Below are 11,733 nucleotides of genomic sequence, written 5' to 3' on the forward strand. Positions count from 1 at the left end.
ATGGGCGTACCTTCGTTGAAGGTTGTGCTTCAGGACCAGCAACTCGGCATGTAAAAATCTACTGACAATCGTTAGCGGACCGGAGTTCTGCTGTGGTGACCCCTAACTGGGAAAAGCCGAAAGACACAATAACAACTCAGGTTAAATATGTAACCAATACATGTAACTCCATATGAACTACAGAAGGAAGCAATTCTTGGTAGATTTGTGTTTGCCAAGTGCGTGTTTCCTAGCATTCACAAAGACTAAAGAAGTACAAATTTCACGAACTTTTATTGTGCCGTGTCTCAGGAACGGGGTCAATAACATCATGGTATCAGAAACACAAACATTTGGAGAAATTAAAAAAAGAATGGGAGAGAGAAGACAAAAACAGGAACTATGAGATAATGTTTCATCCCAAAGATGATACACAAGTAAATAAATAATACTCAACAATATGACACACCTACAGAAAATGCAGCATAAATACAGCTCATTTCCATCATGTTTACATTACTAGATTGTTACTAACAGAATGCTACTGGAAAGAAAAGGCAAAGGGGCAAAGTTACATTTAAGATTTACAGTACTGCCAAACTGCAAATAAAATAAAAGTAAGAAATACAAATACAGGATAAAGCTCCAGCAGCATCAAGAAGTGAAAAGATTAATAAATAGAAGAAATGAAAAATCTGCCTATCAGGGAGCTAAATGGATGATGTGTTGTCACTTCTCCAGCAAGGATTGCAGGAAGGTCTCACTAATTTATTTGTCTGTTAACTAGGAAGTTGGACTGGCAACTGGGCTCTTTTTGGACCCAATCTATATTCTATAAAGATCAAAGTAAACACTAAATTAGGCCCAATTCCAAAAGATTTTCTCAAAGCGAAAGTGATCACTTACACTGCGAGCAACTCTTTTGAAAACTGGTCCATTGTATATCAAAATCATTAATATACCAATACCAAACAGTATATACATTGATTTTATATTGGATTACACTGCAATCTGGTTTCAAGCATTATCTAAACACATTACTGAAAAATCTGATTGTTGTTTAACAACCTAGTCATATTAACTGACCCTAACTTAATGCCAGAAACAATATTATAGGATTTTTTTTCTTTGCAATGTTAACCCAATCTCTCTAAAACAGCTGCATTTATATTCTTTAAGAAAGTACTCTTTTAGCTTGGTTTGGAAGGTCTCCAAAGTTCACAGCCATCTTCTACAGACAGACTGTTCCAACAAGCTGGTCCCAATTTTCCACCTGCTTTTTTTCCTGCCAAAAGTGCTGGTCCCAATTTTCCAACTGCTTTTTTTCTGCCAAAAGTGTGCCTAAATTACTCTATGTTGTAGCACTATCATTATTTGTTCTAAAGTCAAAAGAGAAGTTTTGTGACTGGATAAGAACACAATTGTCAATTATAATACAGGAATGTGGAACAAAACTTGTGATGCTTTTCTTGTAACAGCCAATTCGTCTGTAACAGGCTAAGCTTACTCTAGTTTGGAAACTAAGACATTTTTAACAAGAACCCTTCTTGTCCTAAGGAAAGATCAAGCTGGATATTGCAAAACTGTTAATTACAAACTTAATTGATGTGTGTGCGCATGTGTCTATGTCTTACATGTAAGAACTGGGTCCAAAAGCTGACCAAGGAGTCTGTACTCAGTAGACTGATTAGACAGCCAAGTTAGAAAATCGATCAGTTGTAGTACACAGTCATTGGACAACAAAGAAATGTAAACATACAATCATTTTGTAAGCAAAATGAAACTGGACAATATGGACATTTTTGGCTTCTTTGAGTAAGGTAATAAACTCCTTTAGGCACAACTTTCTGAGGAAAAACAATTACCAAATTAGAACTACACTGGTGAATTCACATTGTTGAATAAAATACATACATTTACTATTTATTTAAGATTTGGTGACCGGTAAAGTCCGACTAAGACAGAGCCTATTTTCAGTGGAGGCCTGGGGACAAATGCTCCAGAAGCAAGTCTTTGGAATGTGGGAGGAAACCGGAGTACCCAGAAGAAATCCACGCTAACGCAGTGAGGGCATGCAGACTCCACACAGAAGGCACCCCAGCCAAGAATCGGACCGGAGAACCTCTTGCTGTGAGGCAGCAAGGTTCATCACTGCACCGTCCATAAGGCCAAAGCAGCATAAACAGTCATTTGTTTGGGGGGGGGGGGCAAGTGAAACACTGCAAACTGTCCAGTTTATAAAACTATATAACTGGTGCCACAAACAAAATCTGAGACAGGGGATAATAAGTACTCTGAAAGGTTCAAGTCATACCCATAGCCGGCCTTAGGCATAAGCCAACTAGGCGGCCACCTAGGGTGCTACTCTAGTAGGGGCACTTTTCCAGTATTTATTTGGTGTAGGTAGACCAGGATGGGGGTACCGGGTAGTGTGGTGGGGGGGGTGCCATGGAGCCATTTTGCCTAGGGCACCAGTTGACCTAAGGCCGCTCCCATACCACACAGACAGCAACACAGTAACCTTTGGAACTGTTAATCATCTTTTTGTGTCCCCTACCACTTTACTATGGATAGCAAACTGCAAGTAAAAACAGCTATATTTCAGCAAAAAACGATTAACTGCTTCAGATGTCTAATTTATTTTTTTTTATTAAAAAAGGCAAGAACACCCCTTTTCTGAAGATGTCAATGATAATTAGTTTGATTAAGTGATCTATTTAGTTACACTGCATATTACAAAAGTTGTGGGACCACATCCTGATCTGCCAGATATAACTGGCAACATATTCTTTTGCCCATTTAGGCACACTTTTGCTTAAGCTAGACAATCAGCTTTTCTATATATTTCACATAATTTAAAAGAAGATCAGACTATTAACCCATCAAAGTCTGTTCATTTTAGCAAGGTTTTTTTCCAGTCTTATTCTTTCCCATTTTCAACATATTTCATACTTTTGCAATGCTGGAGTAGTTTTATTACAACACCCCATCTGGAACTGCATTCTACAAATCAACAACCCAGTCAGCAGCAAAATACTTTTTTTTCCTTGCACAAAAAGTTTCTGCCTTTTATGAAAAATAATCAGCTACAAATTAATAAGTTGGTGACAACCAGCTACAGCAGGTTATAATCCTGTAGTCTGTACATTCATGGGTCCTTACAAGATCAGAAGACTAGATAACAGAAAAATACATGAAGGGAGACTTGTTTGGATACTACCAGAGCTCTCAAAATCACCTAGAAACCCACAACATACACCACAGTCCTGTCCCAAGGTCCACAACTTGCTTGGATACTACCAGAGCTCTCAAAATTACCTAGAAACCCACAACATACATCGCAGTTCTGTCCCAAGGTCCACAAATGCCCAGCTGTTATAATAAATTTAAAAATGGACACACTAGTATCAACACTGCCCTCACCTTCTACATCTTGGAAGGGAACGGTGCAATGCACCCAGAGAAACAGGGAAGCAAGCTTGGGTGAGACTGAAACAGAAACTGAAATGAGTAAACAAATTATGATCATGAATAAACAAACAATGTGCTAGAACTACAAAGAATGCAAGCTAAATAATCTCTAATAGATCCACAATTAATCTTTAATTTAGACTTCTGCTTGTCACACTTCTCATGATGCTGCAATAAACTTGCTTTCAACGAACCAGAGACAAATCCAGAAATAATCAGGGACACTTATAAAATATTAGTACTATTAACTTGAGACACTGACAGAATAAAAGAATGTGAACCAATATACATTTTCTGAAATAAAAGAAGTATATATCTCTAATTACTGTCATTATCTACCAAGTGTAAGTCGCGTTTTCTCCAAAAGTCAGCAGTTTTAGGGCAAATTAGAGGGACAGTGCTAAAATTTGAAACAGCTGGGAGGTATAAAGACAACTACAAGATAAGCAGCAAACGTTTCACAAAGTATATCAACAGAGTTTGTAATATGGGAACTTAACAGATGATGCTTTGTTTTCAATTCAACAGCAGTCATTTTAAACATAATATAAACTTTCTGAATGTTTACTTATAACACAAAGCGACACTAAACCGATAACTTCCGCGAAATGAAACAAATAACGTCCTTTGTGATACCAACCCCCTGACTTCTCAATCAATGCAAATTCCACATCATCCACCTGCTTTAGTTAAAAGCAGCAGCCTGAAAATTAGATCAAAACAACAAATTATTCATAGCGATTGGGTGAACTACATTTTTACTTTCTAACTGCAATGGAATCAGTATCCCATCCCATACTCATAATTTGTGAACCAGAATGATAAAACCCCAAGCAACCTCCACAATAAACGCTACGTCTTCATACAATTAACTCGATATGTGTGTGCAGTATGTGCTATATTTGCTCACAAAGAATTACAAAAATAACCGTTGCACCTCAAAGCAACTATGCCATCCAAATCAAGAGGACTAGTCCCACCTCCTCCGTTTGGAAATCCTTAAAATGAAAATACCCCAGACACGATTACAGCTATAATTTCCGTTTATTTAGTCATCGGAGCTTCCTATATCTGAAACAACAGACATCCATCATCTCAGTCACTGCACATCCTCAGCCCAAACATATAAAGCTTTGACGAGCAAAATATGACATGCTGTAAACACGTATTACTTTGTCAAGAAATGAAACTTTAAATAATAGCTATACTATCCCAAAACGCTAACAACCACTAAACCCAGCATCCCAATCTGTACCTAAAAATCTGTCGATCTTCAAAGCCAGGGATCCCAAAATATAAAGCAATTCTGTGTCGCCCAATATAGACGAACACAATGGCGTCAGCGTGCAGCTGTGTGTTTACAGAGAACAACTACTGACAGTGTCACATACCAGCTGCAGTCACCTCCTATGACTCCGCCCCCTGTCGAAGCAGAAGGAGGCGTGGCAATGCCAACACAGCAGATACAGAGTGACAGCTGGGTCACCAGCGAACACTGACAGACTTGGCTTTTGGCTACGGGTTTGTAGGTTTATAGTAGAACTGGAACATACGTCTCAACTGTCCAGATTTTCGTAGAATGTCCAGATTTTGCCACATATTTTTGATCTGTTCCTCATAAAATTTTGTTTTTCTGGCAAATTATTGGCAAATCATTGAAGATCGAAGTTAGAAAATAATAACAGACATTTGAGTTTCAGACTTCATACCCTTCAGAAAATTCATGCTAATGCGAAACCTGTTATTATATCAACTTTCTATGTCTGTAGGAACACTATCTAAAAATGTTACCTATTTTGGGGCCTTTGACCCCCCCCCCCCATTATTTATATCTTTGTCCAGATTTCTTGATCTAAAAGGTTGAGAGGTATGACTAGGGGGTTGTAGGCTTATGGTGTTACTGGAATATAGCCATCAACTGTCCAGATTTTCACAGAATGTCCAGATTTTTGCCTCAGTGTTTTGGTCTGTTCCTCATAAATAATTGTTTTTTTCTAGCAAATTATTGGCAAATCATTGAAGAATGAAGTCAGAAAATAATGGCAGACATTTGAGTTTCAGACTTCACACTGTTTAGAAAATTAATGTTAATGCAAATCCTGCTATTCTATCAACTTCTTAAGTTCATAACATTTCAAAATTTCCCTATTTTGGGGCCTTTGCCCCCCCCCCCCCATTATTTATGCCTTTGTCCAGATTTCTTGCTCTAAGAGGTTGAGAGGTATGACTACAGGTTTGTAGGTTCATGGTGGAAATGGAACATACCTCTCGGCTGTCCAGATTCTCACAGAATGTCCTGATTTTTGCCTTATATTTTTGATCTGTTCATCATAACATTTTTTGTTTTTTTTTTGGCAAATCAGCAAGGATTGAAATCATCAAATAATGACATGCATTAGAGTTTCACACTTCATATCCTTCGCAAAATGCAAGCTAATACAAATCCTGTTATTCTAGCAGTTTTCTATGTTTATAAGAGTAATATTTAAAATCTATCCCTATGTTTTGGCCTTTGTCCAACCATTATTTTAGGCTTTGTCCAGATATCTTGTGCTAAGAGATTGAGAGATATGGGAGATACAGCTCATACACAAAGCAGGTTGCCATTGTGCTGCTGCACAAGTGGAACATTTTTAAAACACAGGCACTTTAAAAAGGATTGTACCTTATGCTATTTATTACCAAAACACTTGTTGAAGGTTGTGCATCAGGGCCGGCAACTCGGCACGTAAAAATCTTCTGCCAATCATTAGCGGACCAGAGTTCCGCTGTGGCGACCCCTAACCGTGAAAAGCCGAAAGACACAACAACAACTAAGTTTCTACCCACCTCCAAAATGTGGAACACTGCCTGTCCTAATGTGGAACAAACAAGCAAAACTTGGAACACTTTCTGATAGCTTACTAACTAGTTTGTCCATTTTTATACAGGACAATCCCTATTTGGGCAGTTGCTGATCTGCAAAAAAAAAAAAGGTTTCATCTAAGGTCCAGGGTTTGAATCTCTCAGTCTCCATTGCTTAACTGAGACTGAGCAAGTAACTTAACCAGACAGCACTCCAGTGATGAGTCTGAAAAAGGTCTATGGATGGAGATTAGTGCTCTGTCCCGGTAAACAAATGTGTATAAAGTAAGACTAAATATAATAATTGCATAAAACAATTATTCTGTAACCAAAACACTTCTTTAGTATTATATGAACCAATTATTTGGTATTATATGAACAACTCAAATTTTACAAGAATGAGCTTTTATTTTATAAAAAAGTGAAATCCAGCCAGATACACTTCTTGTTGTGGACATGATTTGTCCTGTAAAATCTTAACCCTTCTATAAAAAAATCTAACACTTTTGCATACCTCTCAACCATCCAGATTTCTGTAGAATGTCCCGATTTTTGTCTCATATTTTTGGACTGTTCTTCATAAAATATTTTTTTTTCTGGCAAATCAGTGAAAATTGAAGTAACTAAATAATGACATATTTGAGTTTTGGAATTCATATCATTCAGGAACATTGCTAACACAAAACCTGTTATTCTAACAACCTTCTAAGTTTATACGAGGAATATTTAAAATCTGTCCCTAATTTTGGGTCTTGTCCCCCCCCCCCCTTATTTTTCACTTTGTCGAAACCTCTTGAGTTTCAAGGCTGGAAGGTATACACTTTGGGAACCTGAAGGGATAACGTCATCTAGGAAACTCCCTCCATAGTTAAATGCATTACTTTATACTTACAAAAAAAGTTCTTTTGATGAATAAATATGATTAAGTATTGTTTATTCTTAACTATGAATATGTGTAACAGACCCTCAGTGTGGAACAGCAAGGAATAAGGACTTCTCAAGATTTAAAATAAGGAATATTACTCATAATGAGGTGCACTTGGGAGGTATGCTTCTGCCCTGGATTTGCAGGTCAGGCTATATAGATATATCTGTGATCCAAGACATTCTTTGCATTACAAATGCAGCTGTCCCAACTTATTTTTACAACAAAATCTGTTTCAGGAAACAGTCTGTGATATAGTTCAAATGATAATTTTTTGTCCCCAGTTGGCAGTTACAATACACTATTCCTCTTTCAACAGACAGTATACAAGATACTCCTCCTTCAGTGGTATCAACTCTCACTCACCCACAAACTAGTAAACCATCCACTAAATGTCCCATCCCTCCAGAATCTACTCCAACTCTATCGCACCACCAGACCACTAAGATCCAGCAACAAAAATCACTTGCAGATCACTAAAGCCAATAACTCTGCTGATGAAGCACTATTCTCTTGCGCCATAGCCAAATTATGGAACTCACTCCCACAAACAATTACCCCCGTACCATCATGCACCAACTTCAAAACTTTATTAAAAGCGCACCTAAAAACATGCTGGCTATGCCCTTGCAACTTCCACTCTAATATCATCCACCCCATCCAACTACTACCTTTCTTTCACCTCCACTAACTACCTTGATGATAGCAAGCTCAGATGCTCATAAGCCTAGTACTTATTATACAGCAGGAACTTCTCATTGTTACATTTGTTAATGCCTGTTATGTACTTCACAGATAAAGATTCTAGTTGTCTACTGATGTACTATGTTCTTCATCTGTAAATATGTTGTAAGTAATTTCTATGTTAAATTGTTAATCACTATGTAATCCAATGTAACTACTGTCTGTTTATTTTACTGTGGAGCTTTTCTCCCCGGGCCTCCGCTGAAAATGGACCCACGTCCAGTCAGACACTCCCGGTCAACAAATTTAAATAAATAAATAAATAAAATAAATAAGATCACCTTAATAAGATTTTCCTTTCCTTTTAAGTTCACATGCCTGCAGGCCTTAAGATAAAACAACTTGGAAAATTTCATATGATGAAGACGATAAAGTTTTGTCTCTAGAGAATCCACAATTCAAAGATACAAGCCATATATTCCAAATGAAACTGTATTTTGTTTGTCACTGCAATGTTTATAACACCCTCAATGCTTGTTTACATGAAGTTCCAGCATTACCTTAAAAATCTGTGCAATGAGGCAACCAGTTCTTAAAAAGTATTTCCTCTAATTCCCCAGCTTCTCAAACATGTGAAATTGTAGAAAGACACTTTGTTTTCCCCATCCATTTCAAACTCTTACAAATCTTATGAAGGATGCTATAAACTTTGAGTGGGAAATGCATTTTGAAATTTATAAATGTACAGATTATATTGCCTCCATCATAAGCTATGTTGCAAATAAATCTAAATAAAAGTTAGCTGCATATATTGTTTTCAAACCATTCAGACACTGACTTTACCAGGTGATCCTTCACATAGTTTCAGAAAATACTAGTGATATGGAACCTAAGCAGACAGGGATGAATTAATTCCTAATAGCTTTGCTTTCAGAATGGTAATGAATGTTTAGCACCATGCATTTTTTAAAGAATATTCACCCCTTCCCATTTGCCTTTCTGAAGGTTACTATGCTTGGTCTGATGTTGTCAGAAACAGAAACCATCTAGATCTCAAGTAGTAATTAAATAAAGACTTTTTTTTCCATTTGGTAAACATGTGAAGAAAACAGTCGGTCAATATTTTTGCCTCTTCTCAAACTGTTCAGCTTCCTTCTTTGCTGACAAGGTTACATGGTGTTTTTAAGTAGGGCTGGAAAATGCGTATCCTTTATCCTTTCTATCCTGCTGTTCTAATTCTGAGAGTTCTGCTGAAAGCAATATAGGATACAATAAGGCTGATTTTGATAACTCTATTGTGGAAGAAGCAACAATGACTCTTTCATCTTCACCTGTTTTATTTTCATTATTTTATTTACCCTGTCGGAAGGTACTATTAGCAAAGAAGACAAGTTCTCCATTCACCTCTGCAGTTTCTTTAATTTGTTTCTTGGAAGTTAGCCTTCAGTTCCTAACAGTTTTGATTTCCCTCGGCTAATGTGGTTAGCACCAACCAGTAGGAAATCTTATGTATCAAAACAGAAGAGAATCTCCATTTGATGAGAGTCCTTGGATTTTACCTCGTTACATTAAAACTGTCAGTAATCTTAAAATTATTTGTCTCCAATTATTGAGGAGAGCACGGCTTAATCGTCACTGAACGTTCACTGTTCAGCATTACCTGCTTGTCTTCTATGGGATTAGTCATTCTTCTTCTAGCCTCTCGTAAAGTTCATCTTGAAAGTGGGTCATAATCTGAGATTTCTAAAAAGGAACTTGACTCCTTCAGATCCAAATTGTTTTGGAGTTTCTTACTAAACACCAGTTTAAAGTATTTTATTTCATCTCCTCAAAATGTTTAACTTGGAAAGCAGCTTTGAAATCACTCTGGCTAGAACAGTTTCAAAATTCAAGCATTTATGGGTTTTGAACCCTATAAAGTCTTGCACACAACTTCTTGTTAAGCACTAATAAGAATTAAATTCATACTGATAGTTAAATGTAACTATGTTGTAGCTGAAAAAAACAAGCTGTCAGATTCCTTTACTTGTACAAAATTAATAGAATTAATAGAAGACTTGAGTTTCATTTTACAGTATTCCACATTTTATGTCTAAGACAATGTCATTTAGCACTTTAAATTAAAATATTACATGGCTTCTTTCTACCCACATACTAATAAACACGTACGGAAATTCAGCAAGCTATGGACAGTCATGACAGTTATAATCCTGTATTTCTAAGACAAAGCCTTTCATAAGGCCGGACTAGGTTTTTGTTTCTTCAAAACAGGCCTGATAAAGCAATTTCTAAGCAGAGCATAACTAACTGGCTTGGAAGTTGCAAACGTCCTTGTTATGATCCACAATTTGAGCCATTTTTGAAAACCCAGTGTTTGCTTTATGAGGATTGCTGCTATCTCAACAGCTTTCTTTAAGGAATTCTCTGATGCTACATTTGTGAGGCTGGGACTTGGTCTTCTTATATAAACTGGATGCTAATTCTAAGGATAAAGAGGGGTTTTGCTGCCACAGTGCTTAATACAATGCTAGCAGTTGCTTCCCCATCCATGTTGCATTCACTGTTTGGGGCTCTAGGCAAAGATGACGACCTACGAAAAAAACAAAAAGTGAATGGTTGGTACAGTGCAGATCTTTGAGATATTCACCATAACAATACACATTTGACTTGCTTTATGTCTATTCAGTGTCATCTGCTCCCAACATCTCCCAGCTGGCCATTAGCTACTAGGCATACCCTCCTATGGTTTTTCATCCCCTTATCTGGTACTAATCCCAAATGAGGCTGCCACTAAAAAAGGGGAACAGTTGAGCTGTGTGTCATTAGCGCTATCCCTTGGCTGAGGCCATCACTGGTGGAGTGGGAAGGGGAAGGGGAGAGCTGCATGGAGGATGCAGAGTATAGCTAGGATGCCTACAGCTTCATATATGCTTCTTACACCAGCTTATTTATTCATTCATTCATTCATTCATTCTTCGCCCGCTTTAAGCCCAAACTCATTTTGACATTCAGGATTGACACCCTCAAGTAAGCCTTCAATAGTACTATGAAGGAAAGGCCACACAACTGCGTGCCTCCATGTTCCTCATTTACAAATCCACCTACAGCAGCAGCTGCTCTTGTGATGGCTTTTGTATCATCACAATGCCTGTGAACCTGCGGTGCTCCCTGTACGTCCCTAGACCCACCTCAGCCTCCCTTTTCTAAGAGATAAGCAGACAAATGCTTTGTCATTCCTCTCCTTTGCCAGCCAGCTCCAAAACCACCAAGGTCATTAATCAAATGCATGTCAATTGAGTCATAATCAATGCTTTATCGTTCTATGACAAACGAGCTGGTATCTTTTCAGTGTAAGGATCATTCCCTCCTATTCTGAAATTTTCTGTTTAATGTATTTATCTAATTTCTTGTGTGTGCTGTGTTTTATGTGCTATGCTGGCATGCTCTGTGAATGTTTGCTGTGTAGGTGCTAAGACAATTCACAGCTTCTGTCCCTCCTCTTTACAAGAACGCAAGGAGTGGAGAATGTTGTTTACTGCACAGGATGTTCGTGGAAGTCTAGCTGCTATATCAATTCCTTGAAAACATGGAAAGCTTCTCTCTATTCAGAGCTGCCTAGTAACTAAGTTCCCTCCATTCCAAGACTCTGACAAGGGGAAGGTTATGACTGCTCTGCCATACATGTCAATAAGGAGTTATTTTAGTCATGCTACTGAACCACTTCTAGAAAGAGACTGTTCACTGTGTGTGTTTGCTCATGTGCACTGACTGTTCACCAGAGTTCTCAATGCTTACATATTCTAAAATCAGTTCCCTACTGCTGCTTCTAC

At 37.7% G+C, this 11,733-nt stretch overlaps 1 protein-coding gene across 1 annotated transcript in view; it reads right to left on the reverse strand.

Annotated features, from left to right (window-relative positions):
• The window catches only part of MOSPD1 (motile sperm domain containing 1), a 765,007-nt gene extending 760,181 nt beyond the window's left edge, over positions 1 to 4,826 (reverse strand). The window contains exon 1 of the mRNA XM_044057571.1: positions 4,706 to 4,826. The gene's annotated coding sequence lies outside the window, so the exon portion shown is untranslated. The remainder of the gene's footprint in view (positions 1 to 4,705) is intronic.
• Between the last annotated feature and the right edge of the window lie 6,907 nt (positions 4,827 to 11,733).

Source organism: Protopterus annectens, chromosome 15.part0 (assembly GCF_019279795.1).
Source record: "Protopterus annectens isolate FY-2018-M chromosome 15.part0, PAN1.0, whole genome shotgun sequence".
Taxonomy (NCBI): Eukaryota; Metazoa; Chordata; order Ceratodontiformes; family Protopteridae; genus Protopterus; species Protopterus annectens.